Here is a 12,866-nt window from a genome sequence, read left to right as displayed (position 1 = left end):
GGGGAGATGGGCGCGCGCTGCCTGGCCGCTGACATGGCACATACCCACGTGGGGGATTGGCCAGGAATCGGGCGTGAGAAGGGCTAATGCACCCGCTTAAAGGAGTACTGACACGAAATTTCAAAGCTGAGATCCGCTCTAGCAATCAAGTACAACGACAACACAAATAGGTGTCTGTGAATAAATGCATCTTTCTTTCTTTGTAGTTGTGTGTGTGTGTGTGTGATCTCTCTTTCGCGAACATTACCGAACCGCGCAAATTCAACTCGTGCATTCGCACTTTCACATTCTTCCCCTCGGGGAAATGCGGGGAATTTTTTTGGCCTAGGGAGGGCCCGCGCGTGTGTGACTAAGCCCGGACTTTGACGCTGAAAAAAAATATTATATTTATATTCCGGGCGATCAGACGGAGGATCCAGTCCGTACAGGCACGCCATGAACTGAAACGAAAAAAATAAGGGTTTAAAAGTGCACGTAGTTTAGCTTTCACCGACAGCAGTTCACGCCACATCGGCGTAAATATTAGCTCGTATTCTTACACGAGAGACACCATCACCTTTGATGAGCAGACTCTTGGGAACTTCACGTGGTTGTCTGGGCCACAAGTTGGTATTGCTGAAATTTTTTGATCCGCATTTGAATCAATGAGTATGTACGTGCGTTAAAATATTTTACCTACAGTGGTTGTTAAGCAATGGTGTTTCTTTGGCACGCGAGTTTGATTCCCGGCCACGGCAGCCGCATTTTGATTGGTGCGATATTTAAACACACGTGTACACACATAGCCATAAGGGCACAGATCCAGGATGTCTGAATTAATTCCCTCCCCTCTTGGGCATTCGTTGTAATCGTATCTTTGGCATGTTATACACCAAAATATAAAAGCTTGATGCAGTACAAGAAATTTCAATAAAATTGCAGTATAGTGACCATCAGACCTAGCAAAACACGTTTTTGAAACAATGCGTACAACTAACAGCAAGAAGCGCGCAAAAATAAACCGAGAATATTCATTTTGATGCTCTTCTCTACACTTCACGTCGGACCTATTTACGGCCGTGCCTATGAATTCAAGCCCGAGCCCGGCCCGGGCCCATGGCGTCGAGCCCGAGACAGGCCCGGGCCCGCCGATAATCGACTTCGGGCCGGCCCGGGCCCGTGCAGTGCTGCAGTCAATCTAACACCCAAACTTTGATGGTCGGCCCACATTAGTGGCATTTGCGCGAAAGCCACAAAGACAGTGTGTTAACTTCGTCGAAATGTAGGAGACTCTCTAACAAGCATCCGTTAACTGGCCCATTTTACTTACGTACTCCCCCCGCTGGAATTTGCATCTTCAGTCTGGTCCCCTTACCAGGATTATCTAACCGTAATGATACAGTAATACAAAACCGAGGAGCGCGGTTTATACTTTGAAATTATAGCCCTCAATACAGCGTAACAACATTAAAACAAGAACATTCAATTTCGCCATTGCACTTTCACCGCTCAGTGGCACTGTTATGTTTGCTACATAAATGTATTTACAGCCCCCCGCAGTCTACGCTATCCCTAATAGAACGAAGGCATTCAACTTGTCAGCGCTTTGTAAGGCAATAGCAGTGTGGAACATCTGTGTAACCATTTTTCATCGCACTAATATCGCTTTAGCTTCACTGATGTATGCAGCTGCACCTATGCCAACTTGCCTAGTTTCGCGGTTTTCTGTGGTTTCGGTTTTGTTTTGTTACACTCACCCTTGTCTTGCATTTTGTTGGAACGGGCCTCCGTACGTCTGGCAATATATGCTTCTGGGGAATGCGTGCGTACGTTGTTCACCTGCGCCTACCGATTTTTTTTACTGTGCTTTACCTCTGATGTGTCAAAGTTATTAACGCGATAGAGTTATTAGGCTATTTTTTTTTATTCCGCTGTGACTCCTAGCCGTCCACTATCAGCTGTTCCAATCAGGCGTCCACGGAATTACGTCACCGTGGCCACCCTGAAGGTACGACTGAGGCAGTAAGTTTCAAGGGCTCAAAAGAACCTGTAATATGGTGATAGTGCTGCAGAAGTTTGGAAAGGAGGACAATGATGCATCAGATGCAAATGAAAGGACAGGCGTTTTTACCCGGGCCCGCGCCTGCGCGATGGAGTTTGTTGTCTGCCCATTTGTTGGAAGCATGCTCGGCCATAGCCTCCCTTATAACAAAATGTACATGCTCTATCGCCCAGAAACCCATTGAAACACCCTGTTCACTGTGATGCGCCAAGTTTCCAGGTTTTTCAATGCCCATGCCGATGTGAACTGCTGTTTCAGGAGGAAGTGAACTGAAACACACCTCGTAATCATCTGCTTCGCGAAGGCGTCTGTTAGCTACAAAATTCCGCAAAACGCCGAGACTGAACTTCATGACCTAATAATAAAGGCAGAAGCTTTATGCGTGGCGTCGCAGAACTACGAAACTGCGTTCAGTCTACGGCTTCCGCCTGCACGCTCACCCATTTGGGTTCGCTACAGGAGTTTCCCAACGAAATGTATACATGTCCTTACGGTTGTCATTGCGATAAGACACACGTAACGTTTCTGCCACTCCATATGAGTGAATAAGTGAAAGATAATTATGCTTTATTCGGTGTTTACTGATAATTGGGTCATACTAATTACATTTTGTGTAAAGAAGACTAAACCATTGAACTCCCCCCTTTTACTGACGCGTCCATTCAGTTTCGTGCCACCAGAGAGAACGGTGGAATTTTCGGCACTGAGCTGGCAAAAGGCGTTATACAGGAGGCTGTGGCTCAGCAGACACAATCTCTAGCCGTGCCCGCAACTCACGCCATTACACCAAAGCGTGTTTCCACCAGATAGTCAAAAATATAGTTTCCGGTAATTCATGCCCCGAAGCTACAAGTGGGCTACAAGGCACGCGTAGTGGTAGTCTCCGGAAGAATTTCGACCTCGTTAGGATCTTTAACGTGCACCGAAATCCCGAAATACTGACGTTTTGCTTTTCTGCTGTCAACAGAAAAACGGCCGGTGCGGCGGGAAATTGGGCCAGCGTCCTTAGTCTCAGCAGCACAACACCTTACCCACTGAGCCACCGCGCTGTGGTTCCCACCCAAACTTATGCTGGCACAAACAGTGGGTGACCAAACTAAACCAGGGAGAAAAGGACTAACGCCAGTCTCTCAGAAATCAAGAAAGGCATAGATTATAACCGTAAAATAAAGCCCAATATACCGCGTATAATCACATGTTTTCAAAATACTTTTCAATATTCCCACTGTTAGGTCTCCGCTGCAAGCTCGGTTCTGTAGACGACCGATGACGGACGCGGTTAAGATAAAAGTCACCCTAAAAAAAGAACGAACATCCTCTCAAAGAACAGCCACGCAAGATTGCTGGGCGGGGTTCTAGACACGTGGGTTGTTCCCAACTCCTAACCGCCAAAAACATTAACTCTTTATCCAATTATTGCTCTCAAGCAAAACGTCCATCCAAAAAAAAGAGCAAGAGAACGAGAAAGGAAACGAAGAGACTCATGCAACCACTGATCATGACCAGAATATCGCACAGCCTGCTGTACCACAAACTTCGCACACAACAGAATTCGAAGAAAGCATCATCAGTAGGATGGAATATAAGGCAGTTCTTAACCTCACAAATTTGGCCGTGAGGCGTACTGACAAAAGGAGGGACCACCAGGGTTACAGAATGAACATGCATAGACGGGTCTAGAATAATCTCACTGCCGTTTACTCAAGGAAGGGATGAAAGAACAATATTCGGAGCAAAAAATGGGCTTCGGAAGCGCAGGAGAATTGCGGGTGAAGGTTAATTGAAGAGGCCTTTATGCTGCCATCGTCCTAATTAGGATGTTGGTGATAATAATGATGAATAGTTCCTCAACTTGTGTCTTCCTAACGCATTTCTAGAAATCGGCGAAACCACGTCTTCTAGCCCCAAGAATGTGGGTGTAAAAACAAAATCTTAAGGGGCCAATACCTCATTTGGAAAGAAACAGGCACCCCGAAACAGGCACTCCCAAATTGAAGAAAAAAACAAGCACCCCCCCCCCCCCTGAAAGGCTACCACTGCACGCAGTGATAGACTTGGCACCTATCTAGCGGCCCCGCATAAAAAACTCCCCTCGACCGAAAATATGCATGCTGTCCTGGAGAAGGCTCCAGCTCATTTGGGGAAAGTTTCACTATCATGCTACCGCAACATACACCGACTTCGAGTTGTGCGATAGCACGAGGCACCAATTGTCGTAGTTGACTACTCTGGCAACCTTTGTGACTGCATTACCCTCGAACATTCAGGAACAAAAAAGTGGAAGTTGGAGCCATGCTCTGGCAATCCGAATAGCGGAAGTACAAGCGTAACCGCATTGAAGACTCACAAAGGACGTTGTACAGTTTTCTAGTTGCAGAATACCACGCGCTTCGGTAAGATATCCCCATCTATAATGCAGACAGTTAACAACGTCGCCTTGATAGCCGAATCCAAGGGTCTGGAAGGGAACGATGCACAATGCAAGAGGCACATGAAGTCATACCGTGCTCATTGTGACACCTACTAACGCACTTCCCTTTTCGAAAAAACATTAGGAACGAATCCTAGGCCTAGGAGCACAATCTTTCTCCTTGCTACAAGGTGGTCTCAATGGCCAGGAATCACAAACACTGTGAGCGAGGAACCAACACAGTTATCTGAAAATTAATGTATGTTAAGATTTTCAGTGGGGACATTGGACTCTAAGGTAGAACTGCCCTGAAATAGAAGAAACATCCACTGTTTTTTGCGCAACCCAGCCATGCCAAAGGGAATGGCCAGGGGAGAACTACTCACACATAACGTATTCCACTTCTTCGAGGCATGGGAGACAGATTTGACCAGCTTGTTACGTCAATGTGAGAGCAAGTTGATTGAAAGGGTAAGGGAAGGAGCTGCTGCATCTGGTGCCGTAGACTCAGGTTCAACCTTTGAGCTCCATGCCATCTTTTTTACCCCAATTTTTTAACCACAACTATTTTCTCACTCAAAAAAATCTTCTCTCTCTGTCGCTCTCTCTATAAAAAAAAGATAAATTGTTCAGCATGGCCTGGACATTAAAGTATACACATTTTTATATACTGACAAACTGCCACTAACTGCTCTCACTCAAACTGGCCAAGACGTCGGATTTGCAACCGTTCACGCTCACATTTTAAGCCACAGATGTGAAGAGAGCCTCTGTCGCTCCTGGGACGCGGCGAATAAATGCTCTGGTTGCTATTTTTTCTCGTTGCAGTAACCTTTTGTGCTCATGGAGCATAGATCGTATATGAAGCAGCTGTGTACGAACTCGTTCCGTGGGAGTCCAAGTATCGCTATCGCACCTTACATATTGGGTACAAACGTAAATGTCTCTGAATCTTTTGCTCTCCCAGTTTGGGCAGCTCAGTCGCACTGCCGTTTCCGTCCACTTGAATTGTATAACTTAGCCTTTCGAAGGATTTTACAGTGTTTTTTTTATGTAACCTGAATTTCTGGTTAGCACACTTTTCTCGCTATAGCCAAACCTTCGCGTTATTACATTTATTTTGAGTGTAAATTCCTACACATGTTTTGTCACGACGCTGTATACTTTTTGTGTATGCCTCTTCGTTTTTGATGACCGCCCTGTTACTATTTTAAGTTCGTACCCCCCTTACTCAATGCTCGGATTGAGCTTGTAAGGTATCATAAATAAATAAATAAAGGCGACTAAGTGGCTGAAATAAAAAAAATGGCAAAGAGTTTTTCAATACTTTACTCGGTGCCAACTCCACAAAGCAACAGACGAAGCGGCAACAAAACGTTTTGTTTGTATGTGCTTTTTGGTTTGATATTGTTCTGGGAAAACTTTAGAAGAAAGTTATTAGTGTCACTTTTTTTAGATTGTTGGATCAGATTGATGGTCAGAAAAAAGGGCCAAAAGAGACACAGGAAGATCCTACCTTGCTTCTAAAAATCACAAAATGCTACTGCCCGAGGTGGCAGTTGAGAAGCAGCTTGGACTGAAATTAAAACTGCGATTGGTATTTTGGGTACAGCATATTAGGGCTAGTTCATAAGTTTCTTCTTGAGTAACCTGAAGTGGCTTCTCTGTTATGGTGGCAGAATAAATACGCAAGTCTGCGGTAGAAAAATGAAACAAATAATATGCAAAATGGCAGCTTGTTTTTTAAACGATGCCCAGTGTAAGAAAACCTGTCATGTATATGCGTCAAACGGTGGCCATGGCATAAAGCTTCAGAAAAATAGCTGCTGAATAGACAGTTATGCCCGTTGCAAATGCAAATTCTTTGCAGCATGTGCACTGAAACACAAACGGCACACCCGAAATAGGTCGTCCATGGGATCGGGCACCTTCCTCTATAGGCTTCTGTTGATGCGCTCCGAAAGCAGAAAAAAAGACCCAGCACTGTAATTTTCATTAATAGAATGTGTGAACGACCCACGCAGAATTGCGTGAAATTACAGATACACAACTGGAGTGTAGGTCAAATTAGATGCATGCGTGAAAGTGTACGGGGAAGGTGTCGTCGATTCTGAACTGTCGCAACAGTTCATAAAGTCGAGAGGTTTTTCAGCCTACTGCTGGACTTACTTTCATGGTGATCTCTACACACTTATCTAGACCAAAGCACCAAATTCGTTTGTCGGTGTAATTTTACGTGCTGCTTTATAATTGTTACATAATTTTATTGGCTTACCTTTGATTGGATTAAACAAAAGCACTCCGCACTTCTCGTAACGATCTTCGTAAAGTAGTGTGACAAGATCTATAGCACTCAGGTCTGCAAGAATTAGGCGGTTATTAAGCACTTACTGACTTCAACAAAAGCGAGAACCCAAAATAAGTAATTTCAAACCATTAAATTAAATTCATACATATTTTGCCCTATGGCAACACGGAATAGTTTATTTCTCATAAAACAATTAGATGAACAGCTTGTTCATATTGCTAATCAGAACCGTAAGAATAAAATGTTGGCAACATTTATACACAGCCTTATTAGCGACCATCGTAACGATCATCACTAGCCTGCTTTGGTCCACTCCATAGCAAACGCTTCACCCATTGGTATCCAAACGTTCTTATCGTACTACAATCGAATCGATTATTTCTCAAGAAATTCTTCATTTCGTCCGTCATTTAAGTATTCGCCTTCAACTACTTTTATGCCGGTGCTGCGGTATCCATTTCGTTAAATTGGTGGTCTCGCGGTTGTCATCGTACCTCACTACATGGCCAGCCCGTGTGAATTTCCAGTACTTTATACTACTATGATATCACATAATCGAGTTTCTTTTCTGATCAGGGAAGCTCAGTTCCTGCCCTTAAGTGTTACTACCATCACTATTCATTCCAAGACCCTTTGAGCCGCCTTTTCAAGTCGTTCAGTAAGACACAACGTTTCCTCTGTGTGTGTCATCCCAGGAAAGACGTATTTGCTGTATATTCTTCTTTTCAGTGAGAGGTCACTCAATTTGTAATATGTGTGAGCGTTTCCCAAGTGCACACTAGCGAATAGTTATTTTGCGCGGGAAATATTTTCAAACCAATTCCCAATAGTGAAACCAATTCCCAAACCAATTCCCAAATAGTGATATTTTTACACGTGTTCTGTAATTTCTGTACGCATACTGAACAAGGTCGAAGTTGGCTTGATTATTTATCACTTCTTAGGATTTATTCAAATCTATTTTTCACACCAGGCCCACATTGTGTGATTGTAGGTTCTAAAGCATATTTCGCTGGGGTTATTCAGCCGCTCTTAGGAGGTCTACGTTGTCTGCAAACCTCTAATCTCTGAAGTATTTCCCAATTATTCGTAATCCAGCGTCTTTTTATAAAGGTATATCAATACCCCTACTTGGCAGCAGTAGCCACGAGAAAACGACATCACTCAATTTGTCTTCTGTGTTTCATTACTATCAGGTTACAGCCGTCGGGAATCAAGCTAGTAGCGACCCACTCATATCAAGGTATCAGAATTGATCGTAGAAAACGTCACGCTAGTATCGCTGAGCTGCGCATGATGTTGCGAAATCCCAAACCTACCCTACGACAATCCCTGATCACCCTCTGGTAGCCTCCTCAGCCTCGGAAATATACAAAAGCAACGCCACCATGGTGCAGCCTTCCCTTCGCAGCGGTGATCATGGCATCACGACATCGCTGTGACTGTCTTCTGTTTGTTTTCCCTCGGGTTAGTGTCATTCGCAGACTGCTGTGCCGTACTGCTGTGTCAGTTTTTTACTGCCGTGCCATTCCTGCCAAGCCGCTGCCGTTGAACTTTTGAAGTTCCTACCAACGGTCAACTTACCAAAAAGGTTAAGGTACTTCGCGAGGAACTCGCAGAAAGGCATGACAGCCCTAATGTCTTCAACGGGCTTTATTAGGAAGTACAAAAGAACCAAGAGTTGCTCCAAAAGCACACGAAAGAGCTCAGCAGAAAAAAAGAGCAGTTGACTCAGTACATGTCCGAACTGAAACAAAATATTCGACAGAAGAACATCGAAACAAAAGGAGTGCCCGTGATGCAGTGTGAGGACTGTCTCGCCATAATGAAGCAGATCGGTGACAAAGTTGAGTTCCCAATTAACAATGTCGATATAGCCGTAGTGCGCCGTGTTCTGACTCAAAACAAGGAGCCGTAAATTATAAGAAGGTTTTCATCACGAACTAGGCAAGTTGAATTCCCCGGCAAAAGATCAGAAGTCTGGAATAACGTCCGCGCTATGGGCTTGCAAACTGATCAACAACAGCCGGTGTATATAAATGATTCCCTTACGCGATCTAATATAACTACAAGAAATTTATGGTTGTGAACGTACTCTATGTCTGTATTGTTTATGACCAGGGGATAGCGGGATACTCCCCGCCTCGTACAGGCAACTGCGGCACACTTTTCGGGTGAAATTATCACTCCGCAGGTACTAAGGTACTTTTGAATTGCAAGAAGAGGTTTCTGCAGTTTGGATCGTATGCTTCTCCGGTTTTGCCAGAAGCCCAGACACAAATGTCATCAGCGTAGAGAGATATAATGACACCTTGACGTAGTACTTTCGTGATGCGGTTGAGGCAGATGTTAAACAGGACAGGACTTAGAACTCCGCCTTGAGGGACACCTTGTGTACTCTCATGCCTCTTTGTATCGCCTTCATTGGTGGGCATATAGACATACCGATTCTGCAAGTAGACAAAGAGCCAAGTGTGCATCCGCCCTCATAGCCCTACAAACGTCATTTCCCATCGAACAGCTTCATGAGAAACGCTGTCAAACGCCGCCTTCATGTCTAGGAAGACAGCTACTGTGATATTGTTTGCTGCCTTTAGCCGATGAATATCCCTCACCAAAGCAATGACGTTGTCGATGCTACTTCTCCCTTTTCTGAACCTGACATCTCTGGGGGATATACTTCTCTTCTTGTGTCTATTGGAATCCCGTATTCCAGACAAGACGGAAGTACGGCCGTGAACGCACTGGAACGGAAACTGCAGTTGCCAGCTTGGCAGGACCCTCTTAGAATATCCTTTCCCCTGGGCGCGATTGACCCTGAGTGCAATTTCCAGTTTGCGCGAGGCATACAAAAGCAAACAGAGGGTGGTCTTCACTGACTACGCCTGAACGCGCCCTTCACTGGTAGCTTTCTTTATAAAATAGGCTGGGCGGACTCGCCACTGTCGTCTGTGCGCTCTGTTAGGGAAGATATACGGCACGTCTTGTGTTACAGCCCGCAGTACACGACTTATCAGGAAACAGCGAAAAGAACTCTTGTGCAGCTGCTACGCGAAAACTCTTTATAGCGTCATCCCTTTCTCGCTCCGTGGCAAAATCACGCTGACGCGGCGCGAGGTACAAGGGCTGCGTTCCAATGCACGGACAGCTTCGTAGACAGCCTAGGAAGCAGTCTATATAGACGTCTAAAGGAATAAAGTTGGAATGGCGCCGCGGTCGCAAGCGCAACACCAGCGCAGACGACAGCGTCATAGCAGACATGTTGAGTTGCGCAAGCCGCAGGTTTCGTAAATATTATTACCGTTGTTATTACAAACGTTACGTAATTATTAAATTAAACAAAGTCATCTTCATCACTAATAACTTATACTAAATATTTAAATAAAAGAACGAGTGGTTTTGTTTTAACATTAATACGCAAAAAGGTGGCGCTGGCGTCACTTACTAGTTTAGACAGGAAGGTAGCCTGCATCGTTGCTGACTTCGATGCTGTCTACATAAAGCAGTCTTTGTTGACTGCTTCGTTCGAATTGGAACGGGGATTAACATGGCGTACTGTCCGCCAAGACGGCAACGAAGCTGTCTAAACGGTAAATTGGAACGCACCCAAAGGCTCTGTTAACTTTCTTGCCTGACCCTGGATTAATCGGGGTTCTTTCACCTTGGCATCCCAGATTTTTCTACGTTCCGAACTGATCTTATTTTCTTGACCCATTATGCACTGTTGCTGCGCACTTCTTCCCCTTTTTCTTCCTTTCTCGCCTCACTATGTTCATCCCCATCTGAAGTAGCAAGCCCCGCCGTTTGTGAAGCTAACCTCTTTAGTGTCCATCAAAGAATTCTCTCTCTCTCTCTCTCTCTCTCTCTCTCTCTCTCTCTCTCTCTCCTAAACGAAAACAAATGCTTGTTCGCTTAAGCCTTCGCCAAGAAGAAAGATGAACTCCCAGTTTTTTGTGCTTACAACTGCCGCGTTAAGGTCATAAAAGCGCCGAGCGGTCGCATAATTCGTGTCTACAAAGTCAGTGACCTGGCCGTTTTCTATGGGTGTTACAACGTTCCTCGTTTTCCATGCAAGAAATGGAGATTACTCGGCTCACCAACTCACGCCACTCCTTAGGAGCACGTGTTTAAAGCATGTGTCTCATTCATTTCCATATACGAAGACTTTCGAAGCATTATGACCAATTAGTTCATTTCCTCACCCTTACATACGAAAACATCTGTCTTATCTGTCTTTGGGAACCTTTGCCGCCATCAAATGGCGATGGACGGTTGGCATTAGCTGGTTATAAGTAAAGTTTTCTATCATCTAGATGGGCGTCATGGTGGATCTGCTATATATGTTTATAACTCGCCGAACTACTAGCGCAGAACCACTTAAATTTCCTACTGATAAGTTTGGATATATTCGGTTTGAGTTCGACCAGTCTTTCTTGCCAAATATAAAACAGTCGTTGGTTTAGTTTATAGCTATCCTACTCCCTCTTGTTCTGATCAACTGGTTGCGTTGGAATCCTATATTAAAGATGCATTTATACGCAAACAGTACTGCATGAACATATTTTTTTACATAGAAAAAACGTATGACATGGCAAGGCGTTACGGCATTCTTGCAGATCTAAAGTCCTATGGTATAACAGGTAGCAGGTAATAACTTCAAGTTCTGTAATAAAAGTAGAGCCGTTTTCAACTGTATTACGTACCACACCATACACTGTTCCTACTGTCGATGTTAACAAACATTACTGACCATACCGAGAGTTCCTGCTCGCATTATATTAACCACTTCCTCGGTCATAGTTTTTAGTACTTCAACTTGCCAACTGCCCCTTTCTGTTATGTCCCTGGCACATTAATTGGTCATATTCTCTCCTTTAACTTGCCAACTGCCCCTTTCGGGCATGCCCCTGTCACCATAATTGGTCATATTCTCTCTAATATGGCCTTCATCTGGGACTGCTGCAGGAGTACACTGTGGCATAACCGATCACTGTGCCTATTTTCAGGTAACTGGAAACCCACGTAAAAATATGTCGGAAAAGCTTCACAAGCAAACCATTGGGAACAACAATCCCTATACTGCCTATAATAGCTTTTCTAAAAAAAATGATTGATGAAATAAGGGGGTTACGACTTTTCGCGTCCATGAAAAAGAATTAACTGTTCTTACAAATCACTGGATAACAGATGGAATTTACGCTTCAACCGCAAGCGGCCCAACCTGCGAAGGAAAGTTCGCTGCTAACAAGTTATTTTCAGGTAACTGGAAACCCACGTAAAAATATGTCGGAAAAGCTTCACAAGCAAACCATTGGGAACAACAATCCCTATACTGCCTATAATAGCTTTTCTAAAAAAAATGATTGATGAAATAAGGGGGTTACGACTTTTCGCGTCCATGAAAAAGAATTAACTGTTCTTACAAATCACTGGATAACAGATGGAATTTACGCTTCAAACGCAAGCGGCCCAACCTGCGAAGGAAAGTTCGCTGCTAACAAGTTATTGTGTTTCTCCTGAATCCTCAGAAGAGTGTTTTAAACAACCTGACCAACCTCATAAAATCAGCAACCAAAAAGTACTATCTAGAACAAATCAATAAAAATGACAACAATACCTATAAGAGCTGGAAAGTCCTACAGGAATTCCTAATTCAGTCGCCTCGCACACCCGACCTAAAAAAAGTTTGTGTTGAGACACCCGAACTCGGCTGGGTACCCAACCTCGGTATTGCTGCCTGCTTGCGAAAGTCTATTAAAAAGAATAAAGTCGGAGTGCAAGGCGAAGAAAGGAAGCCCAGAAAATAAAATTTCAGTATTCCCTTACGTGCACGGACTGTGACAAAAACTTAAAAAAGTTGCAGCCAAGTATAACGTGAAGGTGTTTTTCGCGGCAAAAAACAAAGTGGGGAGTGTGTGCCCGGCAGTGAATAAATTGTACGAAGGATGAAAAAGAGCCGAAAATAGAAAGTGCACGGTGGGTCACAAACACAAGTTTTTGGAATGCATAAAGAACGTACTTTACAAGATTTCTTTCCCTTGCGGGCAGCATTATGTCGGTCAAACAAGCAAATGTGCAAATGTTAGGCTTAACGAACACATGTACAG

General features: G+C 44.2%; 1 long non-coding RNA gene across 4 annotated transcripts in view; it reads right to left on the bottom strand.

The window, feature by feature from the left end:
• Positions 1-219: 219 nt before the first annotated feature.
• The window catches only part of LOC144142333 (uncharacterized), a 142,745-nt gene continuing 130,098 nt past the window's right edge, over positions 220-12,866 (bottom strand). For all 4 annotated transcript variants that reach the window (XR_013316945.1, XR_013316947.1, XR_013316946.1 and 1 more), the window contains 2 exons: positions 6,727-6,810; positions 220-440 (listed from right to left, as the gene is read on the bottom strand). This is a non-coding gene — a long non-coding RNA (uncharacterized LOC144142333). The remainder of the gene's footprint in view (positions 441-6,726; positions 6,811-12,866) is intronic.

The sequence above is a fragment of the Haemaphysalis longicornis genome, unplaced genomic scaffold (genome assembly GCF_048455015.1).
Source record: "Haemaphysalis longicornis isolate Haplotype H1 unplaced genomic scaffold, Haemaphysalis longicornis Haplotype H1 scaffold_6, whole genome shotgun sequence".
NCBI lineage: Eukaryota > Metazoa > Arthropoda > Arachnida > Ixodida > Ixodidae > Haemaphysalis > Haemaphysalis longicornis.
The sequence above is the reverse complement of the archived record's forward strand: the minus strand, read 5'-3'. Positions and strand labels throughout refer to the sequence as shown.